The sequence below is a fragment of the Chiloscyllium plagiosum genome, unplaced genomic scaffold, assembly GCF_037043375.1.
Source record: "Chiloscyllium plagiosum isolate Xiang-an unplaced genomic scaffold, Cpla_swu_hap1 HiC_scaffold_3, whole genome shotgun sequence".
Lineage (NCBI taxonomy): Eukaryota > Metazoa > Chordata > Chondrichthyes > Orectolobiformes > Hemiscylliidae > Chiloscyllium > Chiloscyllium plagiosum.
Window position 1 is genome coordinate 9,232,947 of NW_028270141.1, and position 20,003 is coordinate 9,252,949.

General features: G+C 43.4%; 1 long non-coding RNA gene across 2 annotated transcripts in view; it reads right to left on the bottom strand.

Moving 5' to 3' along the window:
* LOC122548613 (uncharacterized) overlaps window positions 1–20,003 on the bottom strand; it is a 123,593-nt gene that overhangs the window by 42,117 nt on the left and 61,473 nt on the right. For both annotated transcript variants that reach the window (XR_015752342.1, XR_015752339.1), the window contains exon 2: window positions 4,131–4,187. This is a non-coding gene — a long non-coding RNA (uncharacterized LOC122548613). The remainder of the gene's footprint in view (window positions 1–4,130; window positions 4,188–20,003) is intronic.

The window sequence follows — 20,003 nt, forward strand, 5'->3', positions numbered from 1 at the left end:
TTATGTCCCCTTGTAAGGGGACTCTGTTGTACCAGGGGAAAACGTTTCTGCCTGTCTACTCTATCTATTCCTCTGATCATCTTATACACCTCTATCAAGTCACCCCTCATCCTTCACTGTTCCAATGAGAAAAGGCCTAGCACTCTCAACCTATCCTCGTACGACCTATTCTCCATTCCAGGCAACATCCTGGTAAATCTTCTATGCACCCTCTCCAAAGCTTCCACATCTTTCCTAAAGTGAGGAGACCAGAACTGCACACAGTACTCCAAATGTGGCCTAACCAAAGTCCTGTACAGTTGCAACATCACTTCACGACTCTTGAATTCAATCCCTCTGCTAATGAACGCTAATACACCATAGGCCTTCTTACAAGCTCTATCCACCTGAGTGGCAACTTTCAAAGACCTATGAACATAGACCCCAAGATCCCTCTGTTCCTCCACCTCACTAAGAACCCTACCGTTAACCCTGTATTCCGCATTCTTATTTGTCTTTCCAAATGGACAACCTCACACTTGGCAGGGTTGAACTCCATCTGCCACTCCTCAGCCCAGCTCTGCATCATATCCAAGTCCCTTTGCAGCCGACAAGAGCCCTCCTCACTATCCACAACTCCACCAATCTTCGTATCATCTGCAAATTTACTGACCCACCCTTCGACTCCCTCATCCAAGTCATTAATAAAAATTACGAACAGCAGAGGACCCAGAACTGATCCCTGCGGAACTCCACTTGTAACTGGGCTCCAGGCTGAATATTTACCATCTACCACCACTCTCCGACTTCGACCGGTTAGCCAGCTTTCTATCCAATTGGCCAAATTTCCCTCTATCCCATGCCTCCTGACTTTCCGCATAAGCCTACCATGGGGAACCTTTTCAAATGCCTTACTAAAATCCATGTATACTACATCCACTGCTCTACCCTCATCCACATGCTTGGTCACCTCCTCAAAGAATTCAATCAGACTTGTAAGGCAAGACCTACCCTTCACAAATCCATGCTGGCTGTCCCTAATCAAGCAGTGCCTTTCCAGATACTCATAAATCCTATCCCTCAGTACCCTTTCCATTACTTTACCTACCACCGAAGTAAGACTAACTGGCCTGTAATTCCCGGGGTTATCCCTATTCCCTTTTTTGAACAGGGGCACAACATTCGCCACTCTCCAGTCCCCTGGTACCACCCCCGTTGACAGTGAAAATGAAAAGATCATTGCCAACGGTACTGCAATTTCCTCTCTTGCTTCCCACATAATCCTAGGATATATCCCATCAGGCCCGGGGGACTTGTCTATCCTCAAGTTGTTCAAAATGTCCAACACATCTTCCTTCCTAACATGTATCTCCTCTAGCTTACCAGTCCGTTTCACACTCTCCTCTTCAACAATACGGTTCCTCTCATTCGTAAATACTGAATAAAAGTACTCATTCAAGACCTCTCCTATCTCTTCCGACTCAATACACAGTCTCCCACTACTGTCCTTGATTGGACCTACCCTCATTTTCGTCATTCTCATGTTTCTCACATACGCATAAAATGCCTTTGGGTTATCCTTGATCCTATCCGCCAGAGATTTTTCATGCCCTCTCTTGGCTCTCCTAATCCCTTTCTTCAGGTCCCTTCTGGCTATCCTGTATCCCTCCACTGCTCTGTCTGAACCCTGTTTCCTCAACCTTATGTAAGCCTCCTTCTTCCTCTTTACAAGACATTCAACCTCCCTCGAGAAAGTGAGGTCTGCAGATGCTGGAGATCAAAGTTGAAACTTTATTGCTGGAACAGCACAGCAGGTCAGGCAGCATCCAGGGAACAGGAGATTCGACGTTTCGGGCATTCCTGAAGAAGGGCCTGTGCCCGAAACGTCGAATCTCCTGTTCCCTGGATGCTGCCTGACCTGCTGTGCTGTTCCAGCAATAAAGTTTCAAATTCAACCTCCCTCGTCAACCAAGGTTCCCTCACACGACCATTTCTTTCCTGCCTGACCGGTACATACATATCAAGGACACGTCGTATCTGTTCCTTGAAAAAGTTCCACATTTCCACGACATCCTTCCCCGACAGCCTATGCTCCCAACTTATGCTCCTCAGATCCTGTCTTACAGCATCGTAATTACCCTTCCCCCAATTGTAAAACCTACCCTGTTGCACGCACCTATCTCTCTCCATAACCAAGGTGAAAGTCACAGAATTGTGGTCACCATCACCAAAATGTTCACCCACTAACAAGCCCATCACTTGTCCCGGTTCATTACCGAGTACCAAATCCAAAATGGCCTCCCTTCTGGTCGGACAATCTACATACTGTGTTAGAAAAGCTTCCTGGACACACTGCACAAACACCGCCCCATCCAATCTACTTGATCTAAAGAGCTTCCAATCAATATTTGGGAAGTTGAAATCGCCCATGACTACTACCCTGTGGCTTCTGCACCTTTCCAAAATCTGTTTCCCAATCTGTTTCTCCACATCTCTGCTGCTATTGGGGGCCTATAGTAAACACCCAACAAGGTGACTGCACCTTTCCTATTTCTGACTTCAGCCCATACTACCTCTAAAGGCAGATCCCCCTCGAACTGCCTTTCTGCAGCTGTTATACCATTTCTAATTAGCAACGCCACCCCCCCTCCTTTTTTACCACCCTCCCTAATCCTACTGATACATCTGTAACCAGGAACCTCCAACAACCATTCCTGTCCCTCTTCTATCCACGTTTCCGTGATGGCCACAACATCGTAGTCCCAGGTACCTATCCACGCCTTAAGTTCACCGACCTTATTTCTGATACTCCTTGCGTTGAAGTATACGCACTTGAACCCATCTCTGTGTCCGCAAGTATTCCCTGTCAGTGCTACCTTCTTCACAGCCTCCCCACACACTTGGACATCCTGACAAACAGCTAGCCTACTTGCTGGACTACAAGTCCGGATCCCATCCCCCTGCCAAATTAGTTTAAACCCCCCCCCCGAAGATAGCTAGCAAACCTACCCACCAGGATATTGGTGCCCTTCTGGTTCAGGTGCAACCCATCCTGCTTGTATAGGTCCCACCTTCCCCAGAATGCAGTCCAATTGTCCAAATACCTGAAGACCTCCCTCCTACACCATCCTTGCAGCCACATGTTCAACTGCACTCTCTCCGTATTCCTTGCCTCACTGTCACGTGGCACCGGCAACAACCCAGAGATGACGACTCTGTCTGTCCTAACTTTCAGCTTCCAGCCTAACTCCCTGAGCTCTTGAATGACCTCCCCACCTCTCTTCCTACCTATGTCGTTGGTGCCAACGTGCACCACGACTTCTGGCTGCACACCCTCCCCCTTAAGGATTCTGAAGACACGGTCCGAGACGTCTCGGACCCTGGCACCCGGGAGGCAACAAATCATCCGAGAGTCTCGCCCATGCCCACAGAATCGCCTGTCCGTCCCTCTAACTAGAGAGTCTCCTATAACTAGTGCTCTCCTCCTCTTCCCCTTTCCCTTCTGAGTCTCAGAGCCAGACCTCACGCCACAGACCCAGTCACTGCAGCTTACCCCTGCTAGGCTGTCCCCCCACCAGTATCCAAAGCGGTATACCTATTGTTTAGGGGAATGACTACAGGGGATCCCTGCACTGCCTGCTTCCTCCCCTTCCCACCTCTAACTGTTACCCAGCAACCTCTGTTCTCTGGCGTAACTATGTCCCTGTAGCTTCTATCTATCACCTTCTCAGCCTCTTGAATAATCCTCAGTTCATCCAACTCCAGTTCCAGTTCCCTAACTCGTTCTGTGAGGAGCAGAATCTGACTGCATTTCCTGCAGATGAAGTCGGCAGGAGTATCGGTGGTCACCCCTACCTCAAACATCCGGCAGGAGGAACATTCCACTGCCTGCGCTGCCATTACTCTACACTTCGTCTCCAAAGCAAGAACACTGAGTCGCTTACCTGTGAACTTTAAAGTTAGGTTAGAGGAGGAGGATGGGAGGGAGGCCCTACTATGTAGGCCTGGGGTCTAGAACACACCCACTCAAATATCAATCACTTACCTTCCCGACCAGCTCTGCGCTCCAACCTCACTTCCGCCCAGCTCGCTCTGCTCTCTGCTGAGAAAAGACCGTTGGCGTCGAGGTAAGTTCTTTATATATCACTTACCTTCCCGACCAGCTCTGCGCTCCAACCTCACTTCCGCCCAGCTTGCGCCGCTCTCTGCTGAAAAATAAAAGAAAGCCCTGATGCAGGGCTTTTGCCCGATACATCGATTTTCCTGCTCCTCAGATGCTGCCTGACCTGCTGCGCTTTTCCAGCACCACTCTAATCTTGACTCTAATCTCCAGCATCTGCAGTCCTTGTTTTTACCTGAGTTAGAGTGTAGGTGATGTTCAGACATAGTTCTTACCCCTAGGGATATGGTATTTGAAAATGAGTTTGCTGACCAGGATGTTGCTGGAACTGGAAGGTTTCAGTTCTCAGGAGAGGCTGGATAGGTTGCATGTTTTTTTCCCTGGAGTGTAGGAGGTTGAAGGGTGACCTTATAGAGGTTTATAAAGTCATGAGGGGCACAGAATAGCAAAAGGTCTTTTCCCTAGGGTGGGGGAGTTCAGACTTGGGAACCCCTTTTTAAGGTGAGAGAAGAAAGATTTAAAATGGACCTGAGGAACAACTTGTTCGCACAGAGGGTGGTTCTTATGTGGAATGAACTGCGAATGAAGAAGGGAGATGCAGGTACAGTTACAGCATTTAAAAGACATTTAGACAGGAACATGAAGAGGAAATGTTTCAAACACAGACACCTGGGACTAGTTTAGCTTGGGAAACTTGGTTGGCATGAACGAGTTAGAGTGAGGGTCTATTTCCATGCTGTATTACTCTGTGACACTGTGCCTTTATGACCTTGACCACTTTTCTAAGGCCTTTAGACTTTTCAATGCATTGTATCCAGGTCTTTCGTACAACAAAGGTTGTGCTGACCTCCATAGCTACCCACTCCCACTGTATGGATATGGATTAATCAGAGATATTGATTGTCAAACGTGTTTTTGGGGCTATCAAACGTTTAGTTCTATAGCTTTGAACATGAACAGTGTGGAGAGAGAAATTGCTTTACATCTATGTTTTTATCACAGTAACATTTGAATCAGCTACAATAAACCAGTTGTATCCTGGTGTGATCACATCTGGAATAATGTGAGCAGTTTGGTGTCTTTCTTTAAGGAAAGATATCATTTAATTTGAGGCGGTTCAGAGAAGGTTCACTCGGATGATTCCTAGTGTGGAGAGATTGTTTTACGAGAAAAAATTGAACAGATTGAGACTCTACTTAATGGAGTTGAAAAGAATGAGAGATTATCTCATTGAAACATGAATGATTCTTTAGGGGTTTGACAGGGTAAATACTGAGAGGATGTGCCCCCTCATGGGAGAGATGAGGACCAAAGAGCAGAGTCTCAGGATTAACGAGCACCATTTTAAGACTGAGATGAGGAGGAATTTCTTCTCTCAGAGAGCTACATAATCTATAGGAGTAGAGTCCTCGTGTATATTTAAGACGGAGATAGATTGCTGATCAATAGGACAATCGAGAATTACAGAGAAAAAGTGGACAGGAGGAGTGTCAGATCTGCCATAGTCCTACTGAATGGCAGGACAGGTTTAAGGGACCTAATGGCCTACTCTTATTCCTGCCTTATAGTGACCCTGGGTAGCAGGAGGCATAACTTATTGAATTTTACATTCAGTTTGAGGGAGAGATAAGTGCATTTGAGACTATCTTTAAAAAGTTAAATAAGAGCAATTATAAGAGAATGAAAGCGGAGCTGAAGTAAGTGAAGTGACAAATTACGTTTAAAGAATATATCGATAGAGAAACAGAGGCAGATGCTGAAGGGGATATTTCAGAATGAACAGAATAGATAGATTCTGACAAGTAAGAAACATTACAAGGGATGGGCCCATAAGCTGTGGTTAACTAGCGAGGTTGAAGATAGCATCAAAATTAAAGAAAACGTACACAATTGTGAAAGACAGGTCAGAAGACTGGACAGAACATGTAAAGCAAAGAATGATGAAACAATTAACAATTAATAAGTAGCAAAAAAAATGAGTGAGAGGAAATGAACCAGAAATTTAAACCAGACTGTTTGACTCTCTATAAATATTTAAAGGAGAGGAAGAATAATAATACGAGCCTTGGTCCCTGAGCAGGTGAGTCTGGAGAATTAATAATGAAAAATAAGTAGAAGGCAGATGGATTACACAGATATTTTACATTTGCCTTCACTATAAAGGATTCAAGCATAATTTCAGAAGCAACTATAAATCAGGAAATGGATGGGGGGGAGGAACATACAAAAATGACAATCACCAGAGAAGTGGCACTGAGGGAATTGATTGATTCATTGATTTGATTTATTGTCATGTGTACCTAAGTACAGTGTAAAGCTTTGTTTGTGGGCAGTACAGGCATATTACAATAAGCAAGGACGTACAGACCACAGGGTGAAATAAAGCTTGGACAGAGTGAGGCACACAGGTTACCTTTCACAGGATGTGTGTGAGGCAAGATCAACACTAACAAGATTATCATTATTTGAAGTCAAATAGTCCATTCATCAGTCTTTTAGAACGGTTATAAGAAATGTTAGAGTTAGATCTGGTGTAGGGAGCTCGCAAGGAGTCACCTGGTGTCCGCGCCATCTTGAATTGCGTTGGAGCTGTGGGCAGACAAGTGCTCAAGTCCAGATGGTCTTCACCTAAGATCTTAAACAATGTACAAAGTTAAAAATCACACAACACCAGGTTATAGCACACTAGCTTTCGGAGCGACGCTCCTTCATCAGGTGATTGATGAAGGAGCGTCGCTCCGAAAGCTAGTGTGCTTCCAATTAAACCTGTTGGACTATAACCTGGTGTTGTGAGATTTTTAACTTTGTACACCCCAGTCCAACACCGGCATCTCCGAATCATGACTACTATTAAACAATGTAGTTTGTATAGTTGATATATTGTTTTTGATTTTACAAAACTCCATTGATCATGGAAATTCCCATTAGATTGGAAGATGGCGAATGTAATTCCTTCATTTACAAAGAGGGACAGGCAGATTGCAATTAGTTATGGATCAGTTAACTTAACATCTGCCATAGGGCTATTGTGAGATGCTATCATGAAAGATGCTACAGCAGGGCACTTGGATAAAATCAAGCTAATCAGAGAAAGTCAATATGCAGCGAATATGAGAAGGGAAAATAGGTTTTAAACAGTCTGATGGAGTTCTTTGAAGAAGTTATATGTGCTGCAGATATAGAGGAGTCAGTAGATTACTGCACTTAAACATCCAGAATGTACTTGATAAAGTACCAAAGGACATTAGCTAGGCCACTGTTGGAATATTGCGTGCAATTCTGGTCTCCTTCCTATCGGAAAGATGTTGTGGCCTAACCAATGTCCTGCACAGCTGCAACATGATCTCCCAACTCCTGTACTCAATACTTTGACCAATAAAGTAAAGCATACCAAACACCTTCTTTACGATCCTATCTACCTGAGACTCCACTTTCAAGGAGCTAGTGGGCGGCACAGTGGCACAGTGGTTAGCACTGCTGCCTCACAGCGCCAGAGACCCGGGTTCAATTCCCGCCTCAGGCGACTGACTGTGTGGAGTTTGCACATTCTCCTCGTGTCTGTGTGGGTTTCCTCCGGGTGCTCCGGTTTCCTCCCACAGTCCAAAGATGTGCAGGTCAGGTGAATTGGCCATGCTAAATTGCCCATAGTGTTAGGTAAGGGGTAAATGTAGGGGTATGGGTGGGTTGCGCTTCAGCGGGGCGGTGTGGACTTGTTGGGCCGAAGGGCCTGTTTCCACACTGTAAGTAATCTAATCTAATCTAATCTATGAACCTGCACACCAAGGTCTCTTTGTTCAGCAACACTCCCGAGGACCTTACCATTAAGTGTATGAGTCCCAAAATGCAGCACCTCGCATTTATCTGAATTCCATGTTCCACTTCTCAGCCCATTGGCCTATCTGATCAAGATCCTGTTATAATCTGAGGTAATCTTCTTCGCTGAAAAGTGTATTACTGAAAAAGCGCAGCAGGTCAGGCAGCATCCAAGGAGCAGGAGAATCGACATTTCAGGCATAAGCCCTTCTTCAGGAATGAGGAAGGTGTGCCAAGCAGGGTAAGGTCTGGAGGTTGGTGGGGTGGTAGGTGAGGAACAGTGGGGTTCTGTCCTGGTGGCGATTGGAGGGGTGGGGTTCAAGGGCGGAGGAGCGGGAAGTGGGGGAGATGCGGTGGAGAGCATCGTCAACCACGTCTGAGGGGAAATTGTGGTCTTTGAAGAAGGAGGCCATCTGGGTTGTACGGTATTGGAACTGGTCCTCCTGGGAGCAGTTGCGGCGAAGGCAAAGGAATTGGGAATATGGGATGGCGTTTTTACAGGGGGCAGGGTGGGAGGAGGTGTAATCTAGGTAGCTGTGGGAGTCGGTCGATTTATAGTAAATGTCCGTGTTGAGTCGGTCGCCCGAGATAGAAATGGAGAGGTCGAGGAAGGGGAAGGAGGAGTCTGAGACGGTCCAGGAAAATTTGAGGTCGGGGTGGAAGGTGTTGGTAAAGTGAATGAACTGTTCAACCTCCTTGTGGGAGCACAAGGTAGCGCCGATACAGTCATCAATGTAGTGGAGGAAAAGGTAGGGGATGGTGCCAGTGTAGCTGCGGAAGATGGACTGTTCCACATATCCAATGAAGAGGCAGGCATAGCTGGGGCTCATGCGGGTGCCCATGGCTACTCCTTTGGTTTGAGGAAGTGGGAGGATTGGAAAGAGAAGTTGTTCAGAGTGAGGACCAGTTCAGTCAGTCGAAGGAGGGTGTCAGTAGTAGCCATGGGCACCTGCATGGGCCCCAGCTATGCCTACCTCCCACCTTACTAGTTTAAATCCTCCCGAGCAGCTCTAGCAAATATCCCTTATTAATCACCTTCCAATTTAAGTGCAATCTGTCCTTCTTGTACAGGTCACTTCTACCCCAAAAGAGATTCCAATGATCCAAAAATGTGAATCCTTCTCCCATACACTAGCTCCTCAGCCATGCATTCATCTGCTCTATCCTCCTATTCCTGCCCTCACTAGCTTATAGCACCAGGAGTAATCCAGATATTACTACTCTCAAGGATCTCCTTTTAAAATTCCTGCCTAACTCTCTGTAATCTCCCTTCAGAATCTCAACCTTTTCCCTTCTAATGTTGTTAGTTCCAATGTATACAATGACTTCCTGCTGGTCCCTCTCCCCCTTGAGAACATTCTGCACCCTCTCTGAGACATCCTTGATCCTGGCACCAGGGAAGCAACACACCATTCTGCTTTTTCTCTGCTGTCCACAGAACCGTCTGTCTGTGCCTCGGACTAGAGAGTCCCCAAACACAATCGATCTCTTGGAACCCGATGTTCCCCTCATTGCATTAGAGCCAGTCTCAATACCAGAAACATGGCTGTTTGTGCTACATTCCCCTGAGAATCCATCACCCCCTACATTTTCCACTTGTTTGAAATGAGGATCGCCACAGAAGACTCCTGTACTACCTGCCTACCTCTATTACCTTTCCTGGGGTTAACTCATCTATGTGACTCTAATGTGCGACCTTTCTCCCTTTCTATAACTGCCATTCAACCCCCTTGCTCTTGTAAATCCCTCATTGCCTCTAATTGTCTCTCCAATCATTCCATTCGATCTGTAGGTGTTGGAGGCTGAGAGCTGAGGGGATGCTATTGTCAAGGAGGGGACAACTGTGACTGTAAAAGGGGGAATATGTGGATGGAAATGGAATCATGTGTCTGTCCACAGCCAGGAGCACTCTGTCTTTAAGGTGGGGACAGTGTCCGATTACACCAGGTGTGGTCACTTTATATTGCAGGTGAATGTGAGGGGAGGGTAGGTTTAGCCTCATATAGACTGGAAATAAAATGACAGTGACTATACCTAGGGCAGTTATGATAAGTGTGTTGACCTATGAGAGAGGGGGCTGCAGTACCCATCGACGTGACACCCTTGAAAGAGCAAAGGTATTAGATGTGGGTCCATATATTGTCCAGGGAACAGATAGAACATTGAAATATACAACACAGGAACGGGCTATTTGGCCCATGATGTTTTGCTGCCCATGACACCAACTTAAACTAATCCCTTCTGCCTGCCCTCGGCCCATATCCCTCCATTCTTGGCATATTCATGCGTTTATCTAAAGGTCCTTCAGTTTCCCCTATTGTATTTGCCTCCACTACCAATCCTGGCAGCATGTTTCACACTCCTTCCACTCTTTGTGTGACAAACTTGCCCCTCATATCCCCATTGAACTTTCCCCTTCACACCTAAATGCATGCCCCCTCGTATAAGACATCTCAACTCTGGAAAAATGATACTGACTATCAACCCTAATTTGCATTCATGACTTTATAAACTTCTGTTCAGTTCCCCCCTCAGCATACACAGTCACCCAGAGAAAATAAAATTAGTTTTTCTGACCTCTCCTTATAGCTCATACCCTCTAATCCAGGCAGCATCCTGGTAAACCTCTTCTGCACCCTGTCCAAAGCCGCCACATCATTCCTGTAATGTGGTGACAAGATCTGAATGCAATACTCTCAAGTGTGGCCTAACCAAAGTCTTATAAAACTGCAGCATGACATCCTGACTCTTGTACTCGATTCCCTGACAAATAAAAGCAAGCATGTTATACGCCCTCTTTATCTATCTACTTGTGTGGCTGTTCTCAGGAAGATCTAAAGATTCCTCAATACCTTGTGACCCTAATGAATTGACCCCTGTGTGCTGTATATGTTCCTACCCCACTTTACTGTCTGAAGGCAATTCATCATTTTTTTTCAAGCCTGATTTTCCAAATCTTGTGATAGTCAGGGACTGCGGTTAAAGCGTGTTACAACATGTAAACAATCCTTAAAAATACATGAAATAAAGACTTATTATAGTGAAGAATCTTCATGAAATAACAGTAAACAACTTTAAAAAGATGGTAGGGAGCAGCATTGAGACAAAATTGGAAAGGAATATAAGAATATTTCCCCCAAGTTAGTCCACTGAAATGATTGTAACATTGAACACCTGCTGTTTTAGATCCAGCTATTTTTCCTTCTAAAGTTCACAATACACCTAGTTACAATGGTTACAGGAAGATGTGAAGACTCTACACAAACAAAAGAAACAAATGGATGTTTTTAAATAAACCGTACATAACAAAATCTTTAAAACCAACTTCTACATTGTGAATTGCTGTAATAAATGATATTTCCTGGTAGACATGGTGGGAGTTTATTTGTGAATATGAAAATATAAGTTTAATTGTGTCTGTACAAAATACTTAATTTGATTTTAATCATTACAATGTTTCTTTTGAAGAGATTTGGGCGAGAGAGAGACAGAGCAATGATAAATACATGTAATTTAAACTTGGCAAGACCACATGCATAGTGTTCCAAACAGATTGAAGATACACATTAGTCAAGTGGGGATCCAGAGTACTGTGGAAGATTGAAACAGAGCTACAAAGAAACAGCTAACTGATACAGGGTATAATTCATGCAGATGGGAAAAGAAAGAGGGGACATGAAGTATTTGTGTTAGTTAAAGGTAACATAATAGTACTCAAAGGAAAAAACTAGCTCAGATACACAATCTATATTGATTCAGTTCAAACGTAAGAAGGAACCCATTGCACTAATACTTGTTTGGTATAGATCACCAAATAAAGGAAGGAAACTGGAGGAAAAACATTGAGACAAATCTGTGAGTTCAGTAGCTGGCACAGAATGGCTTGGAATGGGCAGCACAATGGCTCAGTGGTCAGCACTGCTGCCTCACAGCACCAGGGACCCAGGTTCAATTCCACCCTTGGATGACTATTTATGTGGAGTTTCTACATTCTGCCTGTGTCTGCATGGGTTTCCTCCCACAGTCCAAAGATGTGCAGATTAAATGGATTGGCAATGGAAATTGTCTAGGAGAAACCGAGGACTGGAGATCAGAGTCGAGAGTGTGGTGCTGGAAAAGCACAACAGGTCAAGTGGCATCCGAGGAGCAAGGGAATCAATGTTTTGGGAAAATACCTCATTCCTGATAAAGGGCTTTTACCCAAAACGTCGCTTCTCCTGCTCCTCAGATGCTGCCGACCTGCTTGCTTTTCCAGCACCACACTCACAACATGTGAAATTGTCCCATAGTGTCCAGGGTGGTATAGTCTAAGTGGACTAGCCATGGTAAATGCATGGTTATAGGGATAATGTAGAGGGGTGGGTCTGGGTGGGATGCTCCTTAGAGGGATGGTGGTGACCTGATGGGCTGAATGGCCTGTTTCTACACTGTAGGGATTCTATGATTATTGTTATAAGCAAAAGGAGAAAATGGAATTGTATCATTTCAATGTGTGGAAGAGTTTTTTAAAATTTCATACGTAAGATGACTGACAAAGAAAGAGTCACCGATAGATCTGGTAGTGGACAATGAACCAAAGTAAATAAACTACAGCATCTGAATACTGGCAATATCGGATGTAAAGTAACAATAGTTGGACAAAGATTAAAGTAATACATTGGAAAATAGAAAATGGAGATAATGAGTACAACTAAAGATATATTAGGTGAAAATCTTCAAACACTTAAATGGGTGATCAACGTTGTTCAAGAGAAACGCACTTCACTAAGGAAATGAAAACAAACGCTAACTAAGGGAAATTGGATTGATAAAGAACTTAAGGGGGAAAAACATCGATCTTCAGGTAAAGCTTGTTTGATCTATTTAGTATAAGTGATGAGAACCAAACACATTCAAAGGACAATAACTGAATGTAGAATATTTTTAAAAATCAGGAGGGCAAAGAGAAATTAGTAGATCAAGTTATTGATTAATACAAAAAAGAACTCATACAGTTTGATAGAAAACCTAATAAGAAAAGGAAAATTTATAGAAGGGATATTATCACAGCAGCGTTTGCAAAAGAGAGACGGTGCAGAAATGAAGGAAGAATGTTGGGTCCAAACAGCAGTTAACCAGTCACAGAAATAAAACACAAACCCAGGAGTACCACCAGGAGCAGAAGCCCATATGATTAGGAAGTCTTCTGTCCATGAACATGTTAATAAAAGTTACCAAACAGCAAGAGCTACAAAGTTGAAGAGAACATGGGACATTCAGAGGTGTCAGATTGAGAACTACCAGCTCTATCACATAGATGCAGAGATCTGAAGAAGAGTCACTGGACACAAACTGTTTACTCTGCTTTGTCTCCACTGATGATGCCAAACTCCTGAGTTTCTCCAGTAATTTTTGTTTTTGTTCTTATCACATAATTGTATATGGATGGAAAAAGAGTCCCCATTTGGGACTTATAAGACTGAAGCCAGATTCTTGGCATAAGATTGTGAGGGAAACCTCTGAGACTAAGCAATAAGAGCAGATTTACCAATGGTAGGAAAAGCAATTTTGAAAATGTTCTTGGCTCTGTTTGAAACAGTTTCTTGATGATATAGACCAATTGCGTTAATACTAAAGCTGTATTTGTGCAGGATGATCAGCTCAAAAAGGAAATGTTTCAAAAGAGGCACTAAATGCGATGGGAACACTCTGGAAGGTTAAATAAGTGTGTAAATGGCCTAAATAAATTTGGCACTTCTTACTAAGGCCTGTCTTATTAAAATTGAGCTGCCTTTTGATGAAAGCAGATCCTGCCATGTTTTACTGGCATAGCTTTCAGGCAGCTTTATGATGCACATGGATGTTTTTCTTTATGTAGTAGGAGCAACGAATTTGAATACAATGTCATAAATGGACTTAAAACAAATTCAAAATTGGAAGACAGGCTCCTGCGGATTTTATGCACACTTGATTGGAAATAAAGCAGAATGTATCAAACATAACTTTGCATCAGTAATCTTATTTGGAAAGTATTAGTCCCATTGTTTTTTGTCAATGTAGGCTCTCAAAAAAGTGTGCAGCAGCTTGGAAAGCTGAGCTAGAAGAATTGAGAGGTCTAATTGGAAAGCTGAATTAACTGAACACTCAGGAGAAAGTGAGGACTGCAGATGCTGGAGATCAGAGCTGAAAATGTGTTGCTGGAAAAGCGCAGCAGGTTAGGCAGCATCCAAGGAGCAGGAGAATCAACATTTCGGGCATGAGCCCTTCTTCAGGAATTAACTGAATTAATAGGAGTGTTCTTAACTGAACACTCAAACAAGGCATTGTGCCAGTTTTGAAGTGTTGTAGATTTCTGTGCAATTATGAAAAATCCTGAGGTGAAAGGTATTATTTGAATGACAAGTAAAAGAAAAAAAAGAACAATAGACCATTGTGTCTTGAAGTTTCAATCATTGAAAAATACCAGGAACATGAAAATTGTTTTTAGTGATATTTTTTATGCAAATTTCTGTGACAGGTTCTGGAGTGCCGGAGGATTTAGAATTTTTTGCTTGAGAAGGGAGGTAAATGTTGCCCCATATCTCAATCAAAAAATGATCAAAAGATTAACAAAAACATACATTAGCAACAGAAATGTTTGCTCTTGGTGAGGGCTGGGATTTACTCTTTTCCTTGGAGAAAATGAATTTGAACATGGGATTCAACAGCAATATTTATTGAATACTACATTGATAATTGATCATTATGGGATAATATGCACTCAACAAGATGCACGATTGAAAGGAGACTGAGGGTCTATATTGCAGTTTTAAAACAGAGGGAGGATGGAGAAATTTCTAAATATAAATAGGTAGGTAGCAGCAGTCAGTTATCTGATTATTCTACACAGAAAGGAGCAAATTTTGAGAAATTGTTGGTGTGATAATACCTACAAGGTTCATGAGCAATCACTAATTAATCTCCCTGTGGGCCTTGTTCAGTTTGGGTTCCCTTGTTAATAGAAAATGGCCTGTCCAGCCCGAACTCATCACCTGAGCCCTTTATAAAGCAGATCCATGTACTCAACTGGCTCAATTTGTAGTGCATTAGATTCTTTATCTTAGTGTCATCGGGTCAAGCCCCTCGCTGGGTGCATTTATATTGGGGGCCCTCTGGTGGTAGAGTCTGCTCCAGACGTGTGCAGTACCATCTCTGAACAGGTTGATTAGAAAAATAAGTTAATAAAATAAGGAACAGCAGCTCCAAAAAAAACTGGCTGGTTCAGTCAGTATTGCATTAGACTCTTAATCTCAGTGCTGTAGGTTTGAACCCCTCGCTGGGTACATTTATATCAGGGGCCCTCTTGAGGCACAGCAGTAGAATCCTTATCCCTGAAACAAAAGACCCAGGTTCAAGTCTTATCTGCTGCAGAGATGTATCAGAACACCTCTGATACACCTCTGCTAATTACGAACTTGGGTTAAATAAAGAGAAAACAGATCCAGGGATGGGTCCTGCAGAACTATCAAACCCAGGCTGGGACTAGCCAATGCAAACCAAGAAAATCTACAGAATCCCTACAATGTGGAAACAGGCCATTCAGCCCATCAAGTTCTTACCAACCCTCTGAAGAGCATCCCATCCAGATCCATGTTATTCTTGAAACTGTACATTTCCCATGACTAATCCATCTAGCCTGCACATGCTTGGACACTATGGGCAATTTAGCATGGCTAATCTACCTAACCTGCACATCATTGGACTGTGGGAAGAAACTGGAGCACCCGGAGGAAATCCACGCAGACACAAAGAGAACGTGCACACACCACACAGACAGTCACCCAAGAGTGGAATCAAACCCAGGTCCATGACGCTGTGAGGCAGTGGTGCTAACAACTGAGCTAATGTGGCTCTGTTTTGGTGTTCAACAATAAACAATGTTCCCTTCCAATCGGGCTTCCTGAGTTATTACATTTGAGCTTATTGGAAAAGCTCAATATTGAACACTTCAGTGTAAGTAGGACAAATAAGACATACGTGTCACTTTGTTTTTTTTTAAGAATTATCTCATGTATCTAAAGTTATCTTTTAAAAAAAATCTGGTATCGTCTCATCTCGTCTGAAAGAACGTCTGAGAAGATTGGAATGAGGGGACACATGATGGATACCTTAATTAACAGGTAGCTCGTTTTGAATTGGTTGTGAAAATATTGAGCATGAATAAGCACTGCAGATAACTGAATCAAAGCTCTCATTAAAAGTGTGCACTTAGACTTTGGATATAAGTTTGCTCACTGAGCTGCAAGCTTTGTCACTGTACTAGGTTACATCATCAGTGAGCCTCCGGTGAAGCGCTGGTGTTATGTCCCGCTTTCTATTTATATGTTTAGGTTTCATCGGGTTGGTGATGTCATTTCCGGTGTTGGTCATGTCATTTCCTGTGTTGGTGATTTCATTTCCTGTTATTTTTCTCCGAGGATGGTAGATGGGATCTAAATTGATGTGGTGAAAGTGGGTACTGCAGATGTTGGAGATTAGAGTCAAGATTAGAGTGGTGCTGGAAAAGCACAGCAGGTCAGGCATCATCCGAGGAGCAGGAAAATTGACATTTCGGGCAAAAGCCCTTCATCAGGAATAGCAGGAAAATTAACCTTTTGGGAATCATTCCTGATGAAGGACTTTTGCTCGAAATGTCGATTTTCCTGCTCCCCGGATGCTGTGCTTTTCCAGCACCACTCTAACCTTGACTCTAAATCGATGTGTTTGTTGTTAGATCTTAGACTCTGTTTAATGCAGCTATCTTCTGTGTAGAAAAACTGGTCGGTGGATTTGAGGAACAACAAAGGAGAAAATACCCTTTTGGAAGTTGTACACAGGCCTCCTGTAATGAGGATATGGGGCAGAAAATAAATCAGAAGATAGAAAAGGCATGTCAGAGAGGCAAAATTACAGTCATCGTGAGGAACTTCAATATGCTGGTGGATTGGGAAAAACTGGTTGGTAGCAGATCCCAAGGAAAGGAATATGAGGAATGTCTTTGTTGGAGCAACTTGCGGTAGAGTGCTGGTTTTGTGTGATTTTTTTTTAACTTTGTCCACCCCAATCCAACACCAGCTCCTCCACACCAAAGATTCATTTCAAGAGGCTCAGAATACAAGAACAGAAATGTACTGCCGAGGCTGTACAGATAGCTCTGCGATAACAGGTCCTTCTTCAGCAGGAGTTGACTCTAATACGATTGAAGATTTTCGACCATTATTTGCAGAATGTGGACTTTTATTGCTTGGATTGGCTATAACATGATTCTGACCCCTTTAGTTTAACTTGCGTGGCTATTGCATACTTATTTTATAATGCAGGATTGCACGAGAACCAAGCTATCGCAACTGTAAAATGTTCTAGTCAAACTGCTTGTGGAATATTGTGAGCAATTTTAGGCTCTATATCTAAGGAAGGATAAGTCAGCATTGGAGGTGGTCCAGAGGAAGTTTACAGGAATGATCCTGGACATGAAGGACTTGTCATACGAGGAGCAGTTGAGGACTCTGCGTCTCTACTCAATGGAATTTAGATAGATGAATGGGGGGGAGGGGGGCTCAGTGAAACTTACAGAACTTTGAGAAACCTGAAGAGAGTGGATGGGGAGACTATGTTTCCACCAGTAGGAGAGACTAGGATGCAGGGGTACAGCCTCAGACTGAAAGGACAACCTTTCAGTGGGGCGGCACGGTGGCTCAGTGGTTAGCACTGCTACCTCACAGCGCCAGGGATCGGGGTTCGATTCCAGCCTCAGGCGACTGTCTGTGTGGAGTTTGCACATTCTCCCCGTGTCTGCGTGGCTTTCCTCCGGGTGCTCTGGTTTCCTTCCACAATCCAAAGATGTGCTGGTCAGGTGAATTGGACATGCTAAATTGTCCATAGTATTAGATTAGATCACCTACAGTGTGGAAACAGGCCCTTCGGCCCAACAAGTCCACACCGACCCTCTGAAGAGTAACCCACCCAGACCCATTTCCCTCTGACTAACACACCTAACCTATGGGCAATTTAGCATGGCCAATTCACCTGACCTGCACATCTTTGGACTGTGGGAGGAAACCGGAGCACCCGGAGGAAACCCACACAGACACGGGGAGAACGTGCTAACTCCACACAGTCGCTTGAGGCTGGAATCGAACGTGGGACCCTGGTGCTGTGAGGCAGCAGTGTTAACCACTGAGCCACCATGCATTAGTCAGAAGGAGTTGGGTCTGGGTGTGTTGCTCTTTGGAGGGTCGGTGTGGACTTGTTGGGCCAAAGGGCCTGTTTCCACACTGCAGGAATCTAATCTAATCTAAGAAGTGAGATGAGGAGATATTTCTTCAGGGCAGAGGATGGTGACTCTGAGGAACTCATAAATACAGAAGGCTGTGGAGGCTGAGCCATTGAGCATATTTAAGACAGACAAAGTTAGGTTCTTGATTAGTAGGGGGGTCCAGGGTTACAGGGAGAAAGCAGGAGAATGGAGTTGATACCAGCCAAAATTGAATGGCAGAGAAGAATTGATGGGCCAAATGGCCTCACGCTGCTCCTATGGTTTTATGGTGATTGGATTTCTGATGAGCTCTACCACACAGAGAGTGCATGCTTGAAAGGCTGAATAGGAGACTATTGAAGTTATACGGGCTGTGGGAACAAAGGAAATGAATGATTCAGCAGCAGCAGCAGCAGAGCTCAGGCAGTAACAGAGCAGGCAAGGTGGGAGCTGATGAACTTGATCATGGAGATCATATGGGATAAATAGCACTGTGGTTACATTGTTAAACTAGTAGTCCAGAGGGAATTTGGAAATGTTGGCTCAATTCAATTAATTAACTAAATCTAGAATTAATCTAGAAAACCTTACTTTCAATAAAAAGACACAAGGCTGCTACAAACCTTATCTGATTCACTGATGGCCCTTTGGGATGGGTACCTGGAAACATTATCAATGCGGTTGGTACTTTGATTTCTAAAATACTTTGAAGGCCATTAAATTGTATCAAAATGGTTGACAATCTGCAGCCACTGAAGAAGCTTGTGAGTAGTAAATGATGCTCACATTCTGTGAATGAATGAATAAAAAAGGCTCATCTCTAAGTCAAACTGATTATCAAGGATGCAAACAGTCAGGTCAACCTCAGTAGCTGACAGAGAAAAAGATTTACTTAACAACAAAGAGACTTGTAGTGAGGGTTGAAGGCTGTGGTTTTGATCTTACCAATATTTCAGAATTAATTTAATTATAAACAGAGTTGAGATAAATATGGTATCACATTTCATGTGGTGAGGTATAATTTCAATTTAAGTGGTTTTGTGTAAAAGCAACAAATCAAAATTCTTTTGCATAGAAATGACAGATCAAAACAACATCATTCAATGGGGACAAAATGCATAGAATCTCGACATACAGCATTCTCCATTTGAACTTTTGGCTGTCTGCTCTTAGCACACATACTGTTTAACCCACTGAACATTTCCATTATTTTCCACTTCTGTTTCATTTAAACAGGATCAAGAAATGTGTACAGGATCAGTAATGACATCAGGTGGGGATTATTGTCTTGATAGAAAATTGTAAATGGTTTGGCATTCATTTTTCCTAAGCTCACACACAATTTTTTTTATATTTGTGCACTTAGCTAAAGCACACATTGAATCAAAGAACATTGTGCAGAGTGGATATTAGGTAAAGCATGACTCAATGAGAATACACAGCCAAGGCTCTGCATCTAAAGACAGCAGAGAGATTCATTAACAGCATGTCCATCCAGAATATGCTGGCTCTGACTTTGTGCTTTGTGGTCTGCTTCAACCAGTAATCAGATATCTGATTTTCTGTTTTCCTTATTAAAAAGTGAGTCTCACTATCGACTTGCCTCATTCTTGATTTAAGATTCAAAAGCTGCTCACAAAACTGGCGAAAGGATGTGGGGGGAGAACTTACCCATTGAGTTTGCTCTGCCGTTCACTGGCATCATGGCTGTCCTGATAATCCTCAACTCCAAGTTAGCTGCCTTTTCCCCATAACCTTGAATGCATATCAAAGTAAATACAAAATGCTAATTGAAATATGACAGGGATTTCTCTATTTGTGTGTGGAACAGGAAGCTTG